The sequence below is a fragment of the Cervus canadensis genome, chromosome 20, assembly GCF_019320065.1.
Source record: "Cervus canadensis isolate Bull #8, Minnesota chromosome 20, ASM1932006v1, whole genome shotgun sequence".
Classification (NCBI taxonomy): Eukaryota; Metazoa; Chordata; class Mammalia; order Artiodactyla; family Cervidae; genus Cervus; species Cervus canadensis.
In genome coordinates, this window is record NC_057405.1 from 926978 (window position 1) to 940682 (window position 13705).

Consider the following 13705-nt stretch of genomic DNA (forward strand, 5'->3'; position numbering starts at 1 on the left):
TTTTCTCAGTCAACCTCCCAAATATTTTTAGTTATACCTTTATTTTTATACTTGTAGGCTTTATAACAATCCACCAACCTGTATCTATATCTATCTAATCTATCGATCTGTCTCATCCTCTGCCACCCTCTTCTGCAGAGGATGAAATGGTTAGACAGCATCACTGACTCAGTGGACATGAATTGGAGCAAACCATATGAGACAGTGGAGAATGGAGGAGCCTGGAGTGCTGCACCCCACGGGGTTGCAAAGAGCTGGGCACAACTCAGCAGCTGAACAGCAATAAATCTATCTATCATCTATCTGTCCATCAATCTATCTCTGTATTCTCTTACATAAATATATCTTCTGTGTTTTCCCTGAAGGATGATTTTAAAAATGAAACTCCAAATATCACGTACAATATAAACATGTAAACATTATTCCCTGTAGAATCAAATATGGCAGAAGCCACAAATGATAACTCCATATCCACAAAACCTTGCCATTCATAGGAGAAGCTTCCAAAAATCAAGGCCTGGTGAGTCTTCCTTAGATTGATTGCCATCTTTCTCCCTGATTCTGAGCGACAGTGGTTATCAGTATTTTGTTTGCCTCACACCACCCTCGTCCTGAAAAACTCGCTTTGCTTGAGTGTACTATTTTCTCGGCAAATTAAAGTACAGGCTGTATGCACAGCAGACTTTCTGTCCTGAAAATGTGTCTGAATATGTGCTTGAAAATAAATTGTAGTATAAGTTTTTTGATTCAAACTCTCTTACTGTAAGAATTTTGAAAACGCTACTCCGTTTTCTTTGGCACCTGTTGTTAGTAAGGAGAAATCGCAGATCAAGCTGGCTCCCTTCTCTTGCGGGTGATTTGTTTCCTTCTTCTCTGCTTTTATGATTTTTCTCTTTATCCTTGAGGTTGTGAATTTCCAATAGGGTATATCTACAAAGGAAGGTTTTCTAATGCTGCTTGGCACTTGGTAGACCGAAGACTGAAAACAGAGACATTTTCTTCTTTTATCTCTTTAATTATATTCTCCTACCTGCTGTCCCTCAGAAACCCTGCTTCTAAGATGTTATGTTCTAGATTGTGGGAAATTTTCTCTGCTCTATCACCCATATTGCTAGATCACAAGAAGCCAGATGTATACATTTAATAATTTATTAAATCCAAAGTTTATTTTTTAAGTCAATAATTTTACACATTTTTCCAGTTTTTTTTCTTTATTGCTCCTTTTTGAAAAGCAGTGTGTTTTTATACACGTGCAGACTCCTGAATTTTGCAGAGAATAGACTTCTTAAGAAGTTAACTTCTGCTATCTGAATTATCCTGGTTTTCTCCAAGGCCAGTTATTCTGTTTGTTTACTTTGGTGTTCCTTTTTCATGCTATAGATTTCCTTTGAACATCTGGAGACCCTTGGTGATTAAATCATGTTAGATAAAGGACTTTGTTGTTTAGTATGAATGACTGGAAAGAGTTTTCTCAGAGATTGGTAAATCCATTTTCTTACTGGATCCTTCCTTTGATTAGGTATGTTTTGTCCTCACTCAGTTGTGGATTTTTGCAAAGTTCCACTTTCCCTCCATACTGCCTGATAAAAATAGTTTTAACAAATCTAATAAACAAATTTTGTTGGAAATATTTCCAACAACTATTTTATGAACTAATATTTGAACACTGGAAGGCAAACTAAAAACAATAAATAATTTCCCAGTGAAAAAACATTCAAACATCTTACCTCTTATTCCAGTTCCAGAGATTATAAAGGTGAACCCACTGGGGCTGGCTTGGGGAGAAGAGGGAAGGAACTGTCTGAGGGATCCTAAGAATTTCTAAATGTGGGAAAGGAGGAAATAAATCACTGGTTGCAAAAAAAATTTTAAAAATACAACCAACAAATACAATTTAAAATTTTCATCAGAATTCACACCATTCATCCTCTAATAAGCTATATTTGACTTCTCTGTTTAGATTTCAGTGATACCTTCCAAAGTGAAGACCTATTTTCTACACAAACCAAAATACAAACAAAAAATAACTCCCTAAGTGACAATGTGATCAGTGCTGTTTATTAGGGTCTTAATAACTTCCTTAATTAAGTCACGACACTCAAAATTTCCTCTATCTTAGCTCCCTCTACAGGAGGGAATATTCCCTCTTTTAAAGCTTCTGCTCCTGTAACAAGTCCAATAATTAGCTTTAAGTTTTATTTCTACATTGAGGAAATGAGCTAACCTTAGTCTTGTGTTGAAGGACCCAGTCTCTGTCACAGATTTGCATTTGCGTGTGTGTGATACTTTATTTTCTTACAAAAATATTAAACACAGAATACCCCAAAAGGCACAGCTTCAGTCTAACTGTGAAACCATGAAAACAATAACATAAATGTGAAGGCTAGGCTTGGAAATAAAGGAGAGGTTTGGGAGGAACAGAAGTGAGGATTGCACAGAAGAAGGCGCCGACCAAGGGACGCTTCTACAATTGACCACATGCAGTAAGGCACCCGTTACCTCCCAGCACTGATGGAAGCTCTTTGCATGAAACAGTAACAGCCAGTAAAGGAGACAGGAACTGCTCACGCCCTGTCCATACAGAGCGTCACCATAAGCTCAGCAGCGTGAGAGCATGCGCACATACACACACATGGGTGCACATGCAGAACGCATGTAGAGAAGATGCTGTCTATCTAGAGATTCAGTTTTATTGACGTTCCATCCCAACAGTTCAGAGGTCTCCCCTTCCTCTGAGAATCCCCAAGGAAATTGGCAGAGAAAAGCCCATTAGTGGGGCCTCAGCCAATGACCAGGAAGGGTCAAGTAAGCCAGGCTTCCAATGAACCAGACTGTAAATCAGAACGGACCCCAAATCCTACTGACTTAGGAATCACACTTGTCCAAGGAACACACTTGCAGATGAGAGAAATCTACAGTTAGCAATGACTCTTTAATCTTTTCCCCAAATTACCAATGAAAGAAATGTAGAAATTCTTATATGAAGAGTTGTTAAAATGGAAGGGATGAATTCATGTGAGCTAACAAAACCTTTCTTCTTTTCTTCAATGTTTAGGCCCTGCATACTGGAGTTTCAGAGATAAGCTTTCAAATTCAAAGAGAAGAAAAGAGCATTAATACAAAGCCCAACTCAGAGAGTCCCACTGTTTGGGGGTGCTTCCACACCTTCAGATTACTAAGGAATCATTTGTTGATGGCTTTCAACTTTGGAAACTTAAGCTGGTAAATCCCCTTCTTCATTCTGTCTTTTTTGACTGTACCACCACTTTCATGATCATCATATAAAAATAATAACAACAAAACAACTTTCATTTATAAAGGTCAAATACTTGTTAAGAACTGTGCTAGGTTTGTAAACTTTACCTCATTTAATCTTTATTAACAACCCCATGAAAAGCATCATGTCTACTTTTTCAGCAGCTTTTAAACTTTTTTGGCTGTGCTGGATCTTCATTGCTGTGGGCAAGCTTCCTCTAACTGTGGCAAGCTGCGGCTACTCTCCAGATGTGCTGCACGGGCTTCTCATCGCAATGGCTGCTCCTGTGGAGCCCAAGCTCTAGGGCGTGTGGGCTCAGTAGTTGTGGCTCAGGGGCTTCTTGGCCCTGCAGCAGGTGGAGTCTTCCTGGATCAGAGGTCGAACCCGTGTCCCCTGCATTGGCAGGTGGATCCTTAACCACTGGACCACCAAGGAAGTCCCACTGTGTCTACTTTTGAAAGGAAGTCACTGAAGGCAGGGGAGATTAAACAGCTTGTCCACGCTCACCAGCGAGCACATGCACAGCCAGGATGTGGGTCCCCTGGTTCTGTGTGCAAGCATAACTCTCATCCTTCCACAATTGAGCCCCACTAAGAAAGGTCATTTATTCAAATATGCTCTAGCTTCAGAATTTTAGAACTTGAGAAGAGCTTAGAGATAGCATTAAGGTCTTCATTTTATAGACGAGGAAATGGGAGCCCAGCAAGATGAATGATTGATCAAGACGGCAGCAATAGCCACACACAGCTGAGGGCTCCTGACTCCTGGGATGGCATCTTTTCCAAAATACCATCTTGCTAATGGGAACATACTTAATTACATGAGATGGCCATATATAAGTCTATTAGGAGCTTTTAAGATTTAGGGAAAAAAAAAAAAAAAAGATTTAGGGGGAAAAAAAACTTTTACGTTTGGATATGCTCAGTCCTCAATATGGAAAACTGAGTGTTTTTCCCTTTCACTCAGAACAGAAAATTTTGAATACTTTGACTAGAATTAATCAACATCTGGCAAGGTTCCAAATTCAATTATTTTCATGTACTAAATATAGTTCAATTTAAAATTCCATGATTCAGTCCAATGAACAGTTTCTATCCAGATTGTTCTGGTGTTTCTATTTGTTGCTTTCTTCAATAATCACCTTACTTTATCTCCCTGAAAGTGGTAACTGAAGTGGCTCCCTTGAGATTCTTCACCTTCTCAGGAAGATGAATTCAAAAACAATCCTGGAAACCCAGATCAATCAACATTTTCACCACGATTTCCCTCAGGTGTTTTTCCTCTCATTTTTATTTCAACACATTTAAAATGTATTCAGTGTCTCTTTCCCAAAGTGCTCATGGTTCCTGTTGTGACATTCAGCAAAGTCAGATTGTTGAAAGGCTTAGAAAGGCTGTTCATGGCCCAACACTCTTGAAGAGCTACATTTCAAGGGGTCTATAAAGAGGATGTGTTCACTCAGATCTCATCCTCTGGTTTGATTATTATATGCATTATTATATTGTCATCTATCTTTGGGACAAAAGTGTTACAAAAAACAAACCTCTCCTCTTGAGTTGTGTTTTATCTAAAGTAACTTTGTGTTCTATGGCTTTTTTTAAAAAATGAGAAAATGAAAGGAAGGGATGAGAGTGAAGTTGTTTTATATGAAGGAACAGGAAGAGGGAGATGAAGTCACACAGGCAGGTGGGTCTGGACAGAGGCACTCGGGGGCCACCAGACTGAGACCGTGATGCGCTGAACTGTGGGGCATCACTGAAGCTGGATGGGCAGGGAGGCAGTGTGAGCCCAGAAGTAAGTGGGGTCAGGTGGAGACCTGACCGGAGAGGAGAAGACAAGAGGCACAGCGGTGGCTACTCCTGGCAGCCCAGTTCTCATGGTGAGCACTGGTTTAAAAAAAAAAAAGCAGCAGCATCTCAGTAATAGTTAAGTGTGCAAAGACTATAGGCAAAGGATAAATGCATTATTATAAAGACTTAACATTTAAAAAAAAATACTTATTTGGCTGTGCCAGGTCTTAGTTGTGGCATTTGGGATCTTTCAGTTGCTGCAACTGGGGTCTAGTTCCCTAATCAGAGATCAAACCCAGGCCCCTTGCAGTGGGAGTGTGAAGCCCTAGTGACTGGACCACCAGGAATGTCGTAAGATGCAGCATTGAACAGAGGCACTCGGCATCGCTAGCACCAAATCAGAAGCTGCCGAGTAGTAAGTATGTGCTGTGTCTCCAGTGGGACTGATTCACAGGCACGTGTCTGAGAATTGCAGCCTTGCCTTCGTATAGACAAATGGAGGTGGGGGAAGCACATGACTAGAGTTTTCTACAATTATCATTTAGAAACAGAAAGTGAGCCGTAACAGTTGGCCCCTTATTCTAGTTTTGTACATGGGTCAGCATTTGAAGTTCATCAGTTTAATCAAGTGAAGGAAAAGGTTGAATCTTGCTGACAGGGGCCACAGGAGGGGTCCACAGCCTTGATTACATGCAGCGTATTTGACGCACATGCTTGTTTGCGTTTTCTCCCCACCCAGAGTGTCTGGGATCTTTGAGGACAGAGCTGGAGGCCTGCATTTGCTTTGCATCCTCAACAGGGCTAGAGGCACAACACAGGCTTAATAAATGCCTCTTTAAAGGGGAAAATAAACCACACAGACAAAAAAGAAGGCAACAGCTAAAAGGACAATATGATATTTAAAGCATAAGTATTCATTGGAAGGACTGATGCTGAAGCTGAAGCTCCAATACTTTGGCCACTGGATGCCAAGAGCCTGATGCTGGGAAAGATTGAAGGAAAGAGGAGAAGGAAGTGGCAGAGGATGAGACAGTTGGATGGCATCATTGACTCCATGGACATGAGTTTAATTCAAGCTCTGGGAGATAGTGGAGGACAGAGGAGCCTAGTGTGCTAGGGTTGCAAACAGTCAGACACAGCTTAGCGACTGAACAACAAAAACATTTAAGAAAGAAAGAAAGGGTCTTTCTTACTCTCTTCTTGCCAGAAAAATGTCCCCAAACTCTCACTTACATACAATAATTTTTCAGAGGTAAGACCACTTAATGGATTGGACCCATGAGAAAACTGTAAATTCCCTGCTCCCCTTTACAACAGAGGAGTAGGAAGGGGGAGGGGAGAGAATCTGGAAAAGAGTATAAAAGAGTAGACTTCTTTTTCTTCTTTTCGTGGTACCCAAGTTGATGGAGGCAGAGAGAAGCAGACAGTGCCAGCCTCATTGAAGACGCACAGTTGGTTCTCCCCAGTGCTCAGAGACATCTTCTGCAAGTATAGAAACACTATGATCCAGATGCTTATAGACAGAATCATTACACAGATCTGGAGCTTTTGCAGCATCATGTAATTTGTTAAATTCCTTCCCAGATATGCCCACATAGCAACTGTCTTTCTATGTTTTGCAAGTCATGTTATTGTCATAAGTGATTACTCAGATAGAGTCACAGAAGCATTTCTAAAAGTGACCTATGTCTTTGAATTATTATTCATTTCAGAAATATTCAGGGAGTGCCTACTTTCTGCCTAGTACTGTGCCAGTTGTTGAGAAACAAAAAAATTTTTAAGACTGAGTCCTTACCTACAAGTAATTTCCAGATGAGTAGGGGAGACAGATCCACATCAGAGTAACTATTCCATAATGTAGCAAGCATTTGTGATGATCATAAGCATAATCAGGAGCAAAGCCTAATGTGATCTGGGTGGAACAGGGAAGAGAGGAGTCCAGGCAAGATGGCTAAAGCTCTTGATCCCTGAACAGCTTTTTAAAATAGATTTTTAAGGCATTTTTTTTAACTAAAAGAGAAAAGGAAAGGAAAGGATGAGAGTGTATCGTATTGCATGGAGGAAATGATTATAAACAAAAGATAGCACAGGGGTGAAAAGCACAGCATGACTTAGGTACCAAAGCACAAATATTTCAGGGTTCCTGGGACAGTAATTACTGGGTGGGATCAGGAGGAGGACAGAGAGTCAGGTCAAGCCACACACAGATCACATGAACCACGTGAAGGAGTAGGACTCTTTCCCATTAGGAGTAGACAATGAAGTAGTCAGTGAAATAGTAGCAGTCAGTGAAGACTTTCAAACAGGTTAATAGTATGACCCAATTTGTTGGGGGTTTTAATGCTTTTTTATTGTGGTAAAAGTCACATACCATAAAACACACTGTCTTAACCATATTTAACTGCACATTTCAGGGGCACTGAGCACATTCACATTGCTGCACAACTCTCACCATCTTCTCTCTCCCACATTTTTCACCTTCCTAAACTGAGACACTGTCTCCATTAAACACCAGCTTCCTGTTCCCCTTCCCCACCCCAGCCCCTGGCACTTACCAACTGTACTTTCTGACTCTATGAATTTGACTGCTCTACACACCTCATATAAGTGGAATCAAACAGTATTTGTCTGCACCTAATGTACAGTGGAATGCACTTTTAAGGTTAATTTATGCCCCACAAACCAATTTGTTTTTAAATAAGCCCCTCTAGAGATTATCAGCATGTGGAAAGTTTGAAGGGGACAAGAATGGAGGCAGTGAGATTGGCCTCTAAGTAGTGGTTGAGGTTACACATGGTGTGGGTGATGAGCAAAGGGACAGACAAGAGAGACTGGAGGAAAGTTTAAGAGAAAGTGATGGAAACTGGATATTAATTTGCAACTAAGGTAGGAGGAGGGAAAAGTCAAGACTTCAGGGTGGGTGCTAAAATCAAGGTTACCAGAGCAGAGGATGGGAGTGGGATTGAGCTGTTGAGAGGGATGCTTGACATGTGTGTGTGGTACCTCTGGAACATCTCAGCGGAAGTATACAGCAGATGGTAAATGGATATGAAGTTTGAGATAAATTCCAGACTAGGGCTGTAACTGGGAGTCAGCTGGCCACTTGTCCTTGTGACCCACTGAGATTATCCTGCTTGCAAGTGCTGTCCAAACTCACTCTCTTTTGTTGAAAAATGACATATGATTGGTTCACATTGACATGGATACTTGGCTGTTTCGGGGTTTGTGAGACTGCAACACTTTCAAAGAACATAAATGCTTTTCTTTTTTATTTTTGACCACACCCTGTGCCTTGTGGGATCTTAGTTTCACAACTGGGGATCAAACCTACACCCCCTGCATTGGACGCACAGAGTCTTAACCACTGGACCACCAGAGAAGTCCTGGAACATAAATTCTAAAAGAAATACCTATTCATTTAAAAAATAACAACTTTCTCAAGTACTCTTGAGAAGAAGAGAGCCTAAGTATGCAACTACCATGGAACTACCTCTGTTTCTCCAAAACTCAACATCAAGTGTGGCTAATAACGCCTTGACTGACTCCTTAGCTGGACACTGACAGAATCAAGTTGAATAATATGTTTAAATGATCTCAAACAGTAAAAAATACATTTGCTATTGATACACTTAAAAAATACCAAGAAGTTTCATATTTTTACTTAGGCATCTAGCTACTTATAAATCCTTAATTTTTTTCAGAGACAACATGAGAATATTATATGAAAGAAAATGAAACTAGAAAAAGAAAGAAATCTGCAACAGATTTATTTTCCTATATACAGAGGCCTGTGCTTCATTAGGCAGTGCACGTGTCCTCGGGGAATCTCCATTAAGTCACTGGTGACGCTGGCTCTGCAAGCTGTAATAGAGTTTGGTTTCTATAACATCGGGGCACTGAACCAACCCAATTTTAAGGGCGAAATGCTAGGAGCTAAGAGGATTTGAAGGATAGGAAAGAGCATAATTAGATGAGCTGCCGGACTTAAACATGAACAGTCATTAGCCGAGAATATAAGGGATGCAAACCTAGAAAGAATGCCCTTTGTCACTGGGAATGGGGTGGCGTTGCTGCCCCAGGTTAAAGCTTCACAGGATAAAGTCAAACCCTTGGCTCCTCTCAATCTCATCATGCACGCCATCACCCAACTTGCCGCTCTACAAAACGACCTCACTATTTCAGTTTTCCTCGGAGTCTATAGAGTTTTTATTTACTCATTTCATCTTTGCACTTGGTTTATATACCCAGCCCCTAGTGCCCCTCCTACGTTCTTCAGCATCTGTGTCTTGTTAGCATCCGTTTTAAGCTGCCCTTGGAGTATTTCATAGTGTCCTACAGAAGGCTCTCTCTTTGTGGAGCAAGGATGGGAGAGACAGGATTTTATGGTCAAATAAAAATGGGAAATACTCAATTCTGCACTTCCCTCTTGGAGATTCAGAATGAACATTAGCATACTAAAGGCTCTGCAAAAACAGAAAAACTGCTCAGCCTTTTAAATTGAACATTAAACTTGTTTGATCACAGACCCTTTCTCCTGGAACGGCTATTAACAGCCTCAGAAACCAGTGCTCCAGAGAATCTCCTATGGGAAACAGCCCCAGGGGGTGGGGGAGGAGGGCCTCCCATCACACATTTAAAAGTAGGAACTGGATAAATGTTTTAATACAGGTTTATCTGCTCTGCCGTTTGTATCCAGAGAACAGAGGAATGATGTGAAACCTGAGTTGCAACCCTGAATGTGTAGCATCGAATATATTTCACATTCCACTTCTCTTTTCCTCTTCATGGGTAAAATGGAGTAACACTGAGACCACAGTGAGTCACTCCATAGTCAAATACTCTGGGAAATAACAGACATCATTTATTAAGTGCTTGCTGTGTGCCAGTATTATGCTAAACCTTTAACACATTGCTTTTTAAATTCTCAGAATGATACAGGTTTATGAATTTGAGGACTGAGGCTTAGAGAAAGAAGAAACAAACCTAAAATCAACCAGCTAAAAAATACACCAGGAATATAAAACCAATCTCTTGGCCTCTAGAACACAAGCTCTTAGCCACTGATACCCACGCTTAGTGGCTTAGGAAAGAGGATACATGATTATTTAGGTATTTTGTATATTGGATTGGAAAAAATTTCATTCAGGTTTTTCAAGAAGATGTTATGAAAATCTTGAAGAAACTTTCTGGCTAAACCAATATTTCAGTTTGAAATCCTTCCATGAAATAACTTACGCAAAAAAGCTGTTCTGAGTCACTAAGGGAAAGAAGAGTTAGGTTTTATCTGCCCATCTTGACAGTGTCTGCTTCCCACCCTGTCTCAGGAGAGGCCAATGCCAAGGGGGAGAAAAGCAGGTAGGGGTGGTAGAATTTGCCATGGTAATGATGCTATAGGCCCCAAGCGCCCCCATATTCCCAACATGAAATGAACAGTGTGTAAACACTGATGCTGACATTTGTGAGAAAAGCACATTGTTCAAGGAGGCCCAATAAAACACTTTCATTTCAAAGCTCAAAGTATCTCTTATTATCCCATAATATCTGGCTTACAAGGGCCATAAAAAAGATTACTCAGTCCCTCTCATCTCTCCTTGCCAGATCAAATCTATGGTGGTAAGGGTGGGCCAAGCTGGGGTATGTTCTAGCAGTCAGAGTGGAACTAGGAAGGATGAAAGGGTGGTGTGTGTTTGTTTTTTTTTTAATCCATCAAATAGAATTTATTGAATGCCTTCTCTTCTAGGTCTTACAGATAGTTCAGGAAAAGAATTAAGTGCTAGAGTTTATATTTTTTGGTTTATTGGATTATTGTTTTTAACAATAGGATTATTGCATCTAATTAGATTCCAATTGATTGTCATGTGACTTGACATATACTCTACTTGACTTTTTGACTCTGTGCTTGGTTACATGACATGCTTCAGCTAATGGAATTTGAGCAGATGTGACTGTCACATCTGAGCAGAATTTTAAAATGAGATTTCCTGCTTTGGCTCTGCTTCCTTTCATATTCCTGCCCTTCACCATAAGGACATTTTATCCTAGAGAAAATATATTTTTTCAACTCAAGTCCTGAAGTGGAAGCCAGCCTAGCCAAGCCTGGGTGTGCTCAGGAGAATGAAGAAATGCTGCAGCCTGTCCACAGCCATCATGCGACATAAGCAAGAAATGAATATTTGCTGTTGTCCGCCGCTGGGGTGCCGAGGTCACTTGTTGCAGCAGCAAAAGCTGACTGATGCACATACTATTTTGGGAATACAACAATGTGTACATATGTAATATGTCAGGTGGCAAAAGTTTATACAGAAAGCTTTAGCAGAGTAAAGTTAAAAGAATAGATTTGGAAGTGGAGCTTGTTATGTTATTAAGGTGGTAAGTGAAGGCTCTACCAGAGTTGCATTTGATCAGAATCTGGAAGGAAGGGGAGCCAAGCAACATGCAGGTGATTGTAAGAAAAACACTCTGGGCAGAGGGAACATCACAAGTAAAAGTTCATTTGTGGATGAGGAAGATAGAGTATGAGCATATCTTAAATAATTTTCATATTCCAATAGGCTTTCCAACTGTGGATTATTTATAATGTCTGTAGATGTGAAGTGGAAGCTGGAAGACACTATAGGACGGTAGGATTTTATTTCTGGAAAAATCTTGGTGGTCCTCGACTCATAGCTTCATTTTGTAAACAAATTGCAACTCTGGGAAGTAAAGATACTTGCTTCAAGTCACACAAGCAGGCAGATTTTGGATTAGAACCCATGTTTCCCGACTTTAAGTTCAAGAGCATGTGTGTATACAGCCTGGCAATTGATCTGCGAAGAGCTAGAACAGTGAGAGGCTGGGAGGCGGCAAGTGATGCTGAATTGGCTGAATTATCTGAATTGACTAACACAAAACTTGAATTCCCCAAGGCAAAGCTACGTTGGATACCATCCAGTTGTCACCTCTGACCCAATTATGGTTATTTTTAAGGTAACTGGGCTTTTTTAATTTCTAAAATTTTTCTTGGAGTGTATCTGCTTTTCAACGTGTTCGTTTCTGCCGTACAGCAAAGTGAATAAGTAACACATACATATTTACCCCCTCATTTTTGGATTTCCTTCATTTTATATTGTTGAACAATCCCCAAATATTTTGTTAGCTAGATCCCTACCTCTGCCATCAAAATATATTTCTGGAGAATCAATATATAAATTTAAATCATAAACAAAACTAGAAAAGAACATTATTGATTCCAAAAATAATCTTGCCATGGGAAAGTCTTTAAAAATATGATATAAAACCCTGAATCATAAAAGAAGCATTGACAGAGTCAATGATATACAAATTTTATACATGCATATCAAAAGAAATTATAGTAAAGGCAGTCAAAATAAAATATAGGGGAAAACATTTGCAATTCAGCTGATGGAAGAAAGAGCTATTTTGTTTAGCATAAAAGAAACTTTTAAATTACGGTTAAGAAACTGCTCAGTAATAATAGGAGCAAGGGACATGAATAGACAATTCTATTTATTCTAGACAATTAAAAAAAATGCTCAAAAGCAGATGAAAAACTGCTCATCCTCTCATAATCAAGCAAAAAGAATATTAGAACATATAAATATGTTTTTTAATATCTCAATGGTGAAACTTAAAAGCCTTAAGAGAGTCATCGTTGGGAACAATCAGGCAGACAGACACCTTCACACAAAGTTGGTGGGAGAAGCAAGTAGCAGAATCATTTTGTAGAAATCCTTGGCAAGACCCATAAAAATGTAAAAGACATATTCTTGTGGCCCAGCAATGCCATACATAAGAATATGAACTTGAATATTCATTCTCTGAGTAAATACTTAGTGAGCATTTTCTATGTACGAGGTTCTATACTAGGAGCTTGCATGCTAAGTCACTGCAGTCCTGTCCGACTCTGTGTGGCCCTGTGGGCTGTAGCCCGCCAGGCTCTTCTGCCATGTGATTCTCCAGGCAAGAATACTGAAGTGGGTGACCTTTTCCTTCTCCAGGGGATCTTCCTAACCCGGGGATCAAACCCATGTCTCTTAAGTCTCCTGCATTGGCTGGCTCGTTCTTTACCTCTAAGGCCACCTGGGAAGTGACTGGGAGCTTAGGACCAGTGATAAACAAGAAAGTGTGATGAGATCTGTCAGAGGATGAGGGTTTGTCATGCAAGGAAACTGTTGGGAGTTTGTACTAATGTAACAGGGCTTTCCTAGTGGCTTGGCAGTAAAGAATCCACCTACATTGCAGGAGACCTGGTTGGACCCCTGAATTGGAAAGATCCCCTGGAGAAGGAAATGGCAACCCACTCCAGTATTCTTGCCTGGGAAATCCCATAAACAGAGGAGCCTGGCGGGCTATGGTCCATGGGGTTGCGAAGAGTTGGACACAACTGAGTGACTAAACCACCATCACACTAACGTAATGGGAGTTAGGAAACCTTAGTTTTGGCTTTGTGGCCAAAGTTATGTTATCACCTGGTACCTTGGTTTTTCTTTCAGTGAAAACAGAAGGATTTGAGTAGATTATAGCTTGGGTCCTATTTACTTACCTCTTGAATGTTTATGACTTAAAAGTCCCCTCTGAGGTTTAAAGGAGAGCCCATCTTTAGCAAATAAGAGTGGGTGTCCTGGTCTTTCTGCAATCCTAGACTTGTCAGAATCACGGG

At 40.3% G+C, this 13705-nt stretch overlaps 1 pseudogene; it reads left to right on the forward strand.

Moving 5' to 3' along the window:
- Window positions 1-1697: 1697 nt before the first annotated feature.
- On the forward strand, window positions 1698-1810 carry LOC122422988 (annotated as a pseudogene).
- The last annotated feature ends 11895 nt before the right edge of the window (window positions 1811-13705 follow it).